The sequence below is a fragment of the Ambystoma mexicanum genome, chromosome 6p (assembly GCF_040938575.1).
Source record: "Ambystoma mexicanum isolate Mex_15411 chromosome 6p, UKY_AmexF1_1, whole genome shotgun sequence".
In the NCBI taxonomy this organism is placed as follows: domain Eukaryota; kingdom Metazoa; phylum Chordata; class Amphibia; order Caudata; family Ambystomatidae; genus Ambystoma; species Ambystoma mexicanum.
In genome coordinates this window covers 27,053,447-27,061,800 of record NC_090935.1, presented here as the reverse complement: position 1 = coordinate 27,061,800, position 8,354 = coordinate 27,053,447, and the positions used below count along the sequence as shown (strand labels likewise).

Below are 8,354 nucleotides of genomic sequence, written 5' to 3'. Positions count from 1 at the left end.
TGTGTCTAAAATGATGTCGTATGTAAAAGATACCACCAGTATGCTTAAGACTTTAGAAATGTTTCATCTAAATCCAACAGACATCTTGGTTACCTTGGATGTGGTAAGCCTGTACACAAGTATCCCACAAAATGATTGTTTAAGAGTGATGGCTAAGTATTTAGATAGACGCACTAGCACACTTGACAGTGTACCAACGGCATTTATTTTAGAATGCATTAGATTAGCCCTCACTGAAAATTTCTTTCTGTATAACGGACGTTATTACAATCAACTTAAAGGCACAAGCATGGGAGCAACTTTCGCCCCAGATTTGGCCAACCTATATATGGACGACCTGGAACAACATTCTATTTTCGATTTAGCAAATCCTTTCTCAAAATCAATCATAACATGGCTACGATATATAGATGATGTCTATATGATATGGAGAGATACACCAGACAATTTGGCACTTTTTCATAAATGGTTGAACACTCAAAACCCCAACATACAGTTCACCATTCACACAGACTTACACACCATTCCATTTTTGGACCTCCAAATACAAAAAACGAATACAGGAGACATAGCAACTAGTCTGTACAGAAAACCGACAGATAAAAACACTTTGCTTAACTACCACAGCTTTCACCCATTGGGTTTGAAAGAAGGCTTGCCATATGGGCAATTTCTGCGCGTACGCAGGAACTGCACACAAGTAGAGATGTATAAACAGCATGGAAAATCTTTAAAAAAAAGGCTACAAGACAGAGGGTACCCCAAAAAAACTGTCCAACAGGCATATAAAAGAGCATTACACATGAATAGAACTACATGCCTAGAACCGATTCAACGCAACAAAGAAGACAAAATCACATGTGTAAGCACATACAGCCCTATCAGTAGCCATCTCAGGAAAATCATTAAAAGACACTGGCACATGATCAAAACGGAAGATTTCAATCCCTCTATGCCCCGTTTTGCATTCAAAAGAGAACGCAATATCAAAGACTTTATAGTCCATACATACCCGAGACCCCCAAGGGCAATCACCACTCAAACCCAACTGTGGGGCTTACCACCGGTGATAGGTCATCATCGTTGCGGCAACTGTTCAGTATGCGCACAGACTATGACAATGAAAAGCATTCAACTTTGTAACACCACCATACATTTGAAGACCTTTACTAACTGCCTCACCAAATGGGCGGTATATGCCATTAAATGCCCATGTGATTTAGTTTACATAGGCAAAACCAAACGACAGGTACGTCAAAGAATCTGCGAACACAAATCCTGTATTCGAAATAAAATAGACAATAAACCCCTGGTGGCTCATTATGTTCGTAAACAGCACAAATATACAGAACTACTTTGGTGTGTGATCCAAGTGATCCAACCATCCCCCAGAGGCGGCAACATGGACCTCAACCTGTCCAGATGTGAGCAGAAATGGATATACAACCTTGACACTGTGAAACATGGCCTCAATATCGCCATAGAATGGAACACATTTCTTTAAAAATGAGTATAGAAACGTTGTCCCTTAGAACTAACGGTGATAGAAACAGCACTCTGTAGTATTACCACTCCGTATCAACAATGCCGAAGGGTGGATACCTAATAGAAACAGGTAAACAGCACCATCTAAAAAGCACATTCCAAAACTGTTTTTACAGTGCTAATATAGAAAATAAAATCGACTAATTAGCCCTCGAGGCTGATGATGTATTATTAAAGCTACACATAGTGATAGTCCTAAATGAGGTTTCCCAACCCATTTGAGCGCGCATATTCAAATTAGGCAAATCCAAGTAAAGCCCATTTCGCAAAACACATAGAAATATAACAAATAATAAACGAATTTAGGTCACATTTTTTGTTTTAAACTACCAGTCCCAACTCCCTTCAGGCTTGTAAGAATATTCCGGCGCCCACGTGATTGGAGCGTATATTTTGAAATTAGGCAAATCCAAGCAAAGCCCATGTCGTAAAACACACAGAAATGCATCACAAGAACAAAAAATAAACGAATTTAGGTCACATTTCTGTTTTAAACTACCAGTCCCATCATCCTTCAGGCTTGTAATAATATACCGGCGATCACGTGTTGGTAACCCTGAATCATGTGACCCTATAAAAATCAGACTTAGTTTCACTTTAAGCCGTGCTGCCCATGCCGAAGACAAGTCAGCTTTCTAGCGCATGCCCTTTGCGGACTAAAAGGTAAAATATGTTCTCGACTTCAGTGACTTTAACATGAAAATGTAATTAGCTCAATTCCTGCCTTTCGAACTTGTACGAGATAAAACAACCTGGGAGTGTAATCATTTAAAAGGGCACTACAGGTTTAAATAACCAAGCAAGGACTTTTTCCTTTACAAGCCTGCATTTAACAGCATGTCGGCTAGCGCGGCCACGAACAATGTGTAATAAATCATGATGAGATTGCAAACAGCTCCAGGGCGCATTTAACACCAACGGCATAAAAACTGACGGGCTGAGGCCTTGTAACAATGAGTTTTAAAACAATAATAGAAAAATGTGTTAAAATAACATGCCCCATAGCTCGACTAGAGCTTAACTTTACAAGCATCTTTTCAACTGGCTCATCATGCATTCAAATGCTGTCAGGCTAATTATGTTTTGTTTCCATTGCCATAGGAAACAAATCCATTCACGGCCTTTCAGTCCATCCTAAATCACCAGAAGGCACCTGGCAACATTCAATCAAGGCATTAACGACCATTTATGGAAAAACAGCTGATGCCAAACTGAAAGTCATTATTTCTCCTCATATCATCTAAGAGGTCAGCGACAAATTGTGGTATGTTCAAATAGTGGTCTAGAATTAACCACAGGTGCCATTTCTAAACAGTTGTTTTAATTAACTACAGGCACCAACATCACAGAGCGCAACTTAAGTTACCTTCGCGAGAATTTTTGAGTACAACAAGCTCAGACAGCGAGATAAACCGCAGAATTCTAGTCACATAAATACAAGATGTGGACATGTAAGTGTTTTTAATATTTAGTAATTTTTAAAAAAATGTTAAAAGACAAGTTAAAGTGTAGGGTTTTCCATTAAGTGACACTAACCTGAGACGAGGGTAGTTGTACAGTTAGTGACACCGTTTGTCTAAGTATTCTCAATAGTCTAAATAGCACAATATGGACTTAGTGGGGTAAAGGCAGGTTTAGTATAACATAAAACTAGCCATCGCTCTTAAATTTAGTCAAAGTGGAGATACGCAACTTGTTCTGTCGTTTTTAAAAAAACAAATGTCTTACAGCAGAGTCTTACACAAGATTAATAGACGTATACTGATGTATGAAAAAATTCTTTTGCAGACGTGTGTATGTACTAAAAGGGGATCAAGATTGATCAACTACAAAGCAATTGGTGTCCTGAAGATGGCCTTATACTTAGTCTGGTGACCACTGCTGACAAAAGTGGTATATCATAACGGGCCGAAACATATGTCGACTGTTTAAGGAAAATCAAATGTTTTTTTCCCATGTCAAAAATGCATATTCAAACTGAAATGTTATGCCTATAAAGATTTATATTCACTTTAGAACTCCCCTGTTAGATGAGATGTATGTAGAATGAGTGATATGATTGAGTATCAATTTAAAAATGCTTTTTAAAGATGTTTTACAACTATTAAAGAGACAGAACCTTTGTTACAAGTTGGAGTGATTAGTTCAATTTTTCTCCGCCTGCGACTTCCTAACTAATGACATAGTTAGGTTGCCTTTAACGCTCACGTAAGATCCATACAAGACTAAAAGAGAGGGGTAGTCCATCTGTTTTTCACTTTTCTCCCTTATAGATTGTCCCTTCCTCCAGATGAGACCCCCCGTCAACAAAAAATAGGGATTACCCATTACTTAAAACCATAAGTATGGAGGAAAGGAGACTATGGACTAGGAGTAAGTTAGTCACTACGCTGAGTAACTTTATTATTACACTAACTGTCAAAACTCTTAAGTGCACCCACATTCTTCCACCCTGGTCTGCACCCCAGGGCACCAGGGCTGCCACCCCCGGGCACTAACCCAGCTCAACAGAGCAATAACATGCACAACTAACAGAGAGAACATGACACACCCAAACACCAACCAAACACCAAGAACCAAGGTGGTGCAAACCGCACCTCCTTAAACCACCACACACCATGAGACCCCTTGTCCCTGCCAAAATGCATCGCAGCACCCCTAACTGTGCCTACAGTACACCTCCATACAACCAGGACCCCTAGTCCTAGCCAACTGCACCACAGCCCGCCTTCAACTGCACCTGCAGTACACCATCACACAAACCCGGGACCCCTAGTCCCTGCCAACTGCACCGCAGCCACCTACGACTGCACCTGCAGTACACCATCACACACACACCCAGGACCCCCCCATCCCTCGCAACTGCACCGCAGCACACCTACATCGCACCTACAGTACACCACCACACCACACGGGACCCCAAGTCCCTGCCAACTGCACCGCAGTACACCTATACCGTGCCTGCAGTACACCACCACACACATGAAACACCATGTCCCTAACCACTGTAGCGCACCATACCTACCACCGCACAAATGTGGGACCCCTGGCACACAACCGGCTACCACAAGGCGGCATACCACCACTAAAGGTTTGAAACCCCTATAACAAAACTAGCCTTCTATAGCTATCACACCCATACACACATTACGGGAACACCCCTATGCACACACACACACACACATGCATTCACTCACACCACCCACATCAAGACACCACAATATCACCAGAACATCAGCAATAACACAGCATAAAGCCAATACAATCATTACCAAAACGATGCCTAATGGTCTCACTGACCACTTATAATTTAATTTGATTGCATGACCTAACTATGAAAACATCACAAAAGACAACGCAACAGTAATACCTGAACCCACGAGTCCCACGTTGCAGTACAGCCTGGTAAAACTGTCCACCTACAAGTCCCGGAGCTGTAACCACCCACAGTTCCCACAAACGAACAGTACATGTATCCATTACATTACAGGGAGCCCTACTCCAATGGCCCCAGTCCAAACCTCACCTGCAAGAAAACAAGTTAAACATAATAACACTTTACATTTTCATTTTATGAGGCCACGACATGAACATCCATACCCATACCGGCCTGAAATATCACTCAACAAATGAGGCCACAACGCACACAAGCGACACCAGACAAAGGCCCCAACATCTATGTTAGGCAGAATCCACTGCAGTTCCCTTAGGGAGCACTACAACATATTAAGACTATAGATATATGCAATGAATTCCCTTTGGTATCAGTCTGTACCGCAAAGATTTAGTTGGTATTTGTGGCTGAGCAGTCAGACTTATCTCAAGAGGGAGATGAGCAGTATTCAGTTTTTACACATTAGGACTACAGTATTATGGTACAAGGAAACACTGACCAAAGCTTTGTATTAAAAAGAATATATATATTTATTTTACACACTTCTAGTTCAACACATAAATCACATTTATCAAAGCAAGTTAAAACAGTCAAGAAAAGGATACACAACTCCCTATTTAAATTATAGACAAGTTTGAGCAAGAGTGAAAACTGAGTAAAATGGCACTCTAGTAATTTCTCAAAAGGGAGGGAAAGGGCAAGTTATACAGAATTAACCTCTTAAACACACGAGCAATACTTCCCGAGTGGATTGTGAACAAGTTAGGCAAGGTAGCACTTTAGCAATAGTCATACATAGGTGAAAACCGAGCAAAATGGCACTTCAGCAATACTTAAGAGGGAAGGAAGAGTGGTTATAAGAGTTGTTGGTGCACCAACACAGTTGAGGATGAAAAGCGATCTAATGAAGGCAGTTGTAACAGGTTTAGCCAAAGTCAATAGGCCTGTGCCAGAGTTAGTAGTACAGGGCAATGTGCTCAGGATCAAACTGTTCTAGTAGCTGCAGTCAAGTCTTTGGTTTACGATTCAAAAGGAGGGTGCAGAAGGTAAAAGATAATGTTAGTCAATAGTGGCGGCCAACCCATGAGGTAGGTAAAGGATTTCAAACACCTTTAGCAGTACCCTGCAAAACGGGAGGCCTGGCGGAACAATGTACCTGAAAAAGTGGAAGCGGCTCCTGCGGTAGCGGTGGTTCCTGGTAGTTCCTGCAGTTTGGGATATCCAGCAGGGGAGGAGAGGCTCTCGTCGTGGAGGAAGATTCGAGTTACTGCACTGCCCAGGGAAGAAGCCAGCCACGGTGATGCCGAAACGGATTAAAAGGTACGCTCCTTTAAATCGGGGTCGTGGTGGACGGGTGCCTGGCTATTCGGTCTCCGAGTGCAGGGCACTGGCGATTAGACCAAGGCAGGTCCTGGAAGGCGACTGACGAACTGGTTGGCCCCACCAGCTCAAGGGAAGAAGCCTCTTGCAGAGGAAGATCTTCTCAAGTCGCTGGAGAAAAGTGGTGAGGATCTACAGCAGGGCTTCACCGGTGGTTCAGTCGCTGCAGATGTCTTCAGCTTCTCTCCTCTTTGGTTTCTTAGTTCCAGTGGTGACGTCTTGTCTTCCACTACTCAGGACCCTGCTTTTATGCAACAAGACCCCCATTCATACAGCCTAGCTGTCACTCACACAGTGGGGTGGCTCTCCTGGTGGGAGAACCTCCCAGCCTATCAGGGCAGAGTGCGACTTTGGTTGCGTAGGCAACCCTGTCCAGGGTGCCTGTTCCCCCTCCCACACATCCTGTCTACCCCAGACTCAGTGGCGCCGAGAGGAGGGCTTCTGTGCAGATGCCCGCCAAAAGGACGAACAAAGGATCACAACCCGGGTTAGGATTTCAGAGAAAGACACGAGGAAGAAATATTATTAAAGTGCTGGCAAAAAAAACCACCGGATTAAAGTTAATATTAAAATAAACCGGCGGTATGTTAGAGGCTGTCAGTAAAAGTGGTAGCCTCGAACAATGGGAAAATCCCATAGGAAAATATTTGCGGTCGAATATTTATGGTAGTAACCACTGCCACCAGCCAGAAACGTTTGAGAGAGGGACTGTACGGTACCCTCTCGAAAATGAACACAAGGGAAACATTATTAACCCTTTCCAGTACTTCCATAGTAAGATGGTTTGTACTGGTTTAGTTCATTACTATTGACTAGTAAAGTCAATGGGGACTTTACATGCCCTGGGAGACAGTAGTCAGCCCCAGGGTATGGAGTCTATGTTTGGGGGTCGATACGACACCCCTGTAGTACGGTACGGAGGGTGCTGTGTACTACACATGTTAAGTAGATGATTTCTATGAGGGTGAGAAAAACCCCATAGATATTAAGCACAAAAGATAGCCTAGAACACACATCAGCAATCTGTCTAAGAGTGGGAAAAAGAGTCTCACTCTTAGCAGGAGAAAAAAACAAACCCTTCAAATCCAGCAAAACTGCTGGGGGACTCTGTAGGTAAGGGAAATTAGCCATAGAATGAGAATTCTCCCTAACAATCTACTGACAATTAGTTCCTCAATAACGGGATGGTCCTCCCCGCAATCTGCCGTCGGAACTCTGCAACCATCTCCTCCAAGGCTCCCGAAGCACTGCTGTTGCACCGGCAAAACCCACGGAAAGACCTCCCTTCCAACACACCAGACGAACACATTGTCCTCGCCAACGTTGTCCTTACTGCGTGCTCCTGGTGAGAGTTTGGACCCCACTCACTGTCACTTCCACGATTTCAAACAGAAGCATTTCCGGCATCCATTCCAAAACCGTCTGCACTCAGATTGCCAAACTACTCGTTGTTGGCACGGACGCTGAACCTGTGTGCTCCCCTTCCGACAACATGGAATGAGCGTCAATCCGTAACCTGCATGCCAACAATGCCGTGATGACGACCACCAGACATCATCATTTTCCTTGCCACACCGCAGGAGTCGCAATGCCCCGCTACTCCACTACGGCAACCTCTGCTGAGCACATGGTGCCGGGGAACCTCTACGCCAAGATCCTCCACAGGCGTGTACTCCCCTTCGTTACACCAACCTCCAGCACACATCCGTCGCTCTGCAATGTGTGCCTCCTCAATGGCCAGACCACCCGGCCTCCAGCCACGCAGGTTGCAAACTAAATTCCCTCGGCCGATATGCACCAAACACCGGACCCACGGGGCTGTGTCATTCATTTCCCGGTTGCACATAATCCAAAGTAAGTGCGAGGGAAACACTGCTCACCATGGCACCAGCCACGACAGCCTCTCCAAAACCTCAATCTTCCAGTACGGGACGAGGACACCGGGAACTCTCCCGCCCCCATCTCCCCCCCACCCCGCTGCAGCCTGCTGGAAAACTGCCACTGAAAACCGCACAGTGCCTCCGATGGTACTCAG

At 44.1% G+C, this 8,354-nt stretch overlaps 1 long non-coding RNA gene across 1 annotated transcript; it reads left to right on the top strand.

Annotated features, from left to right (window-relative positions):
• Positions 1-2,654: 2,654 nt before the first annotated feature.
• On the top strand, positions 2,655-3,852 carry LOC138510864 (uncharacterized). The gene is made up of 3 exons (XR_011280435.1): positions 2,655-2,792; positions 2,880-2,996; positions 3,334-3,852. It is a non-coding gene; the product is annotated as an uncharacterized lncRNA (long non-coding RNA).
• The last annotated feature ends 4,502 nt before the right edge of the window (positions 3,853-8,354 follow it).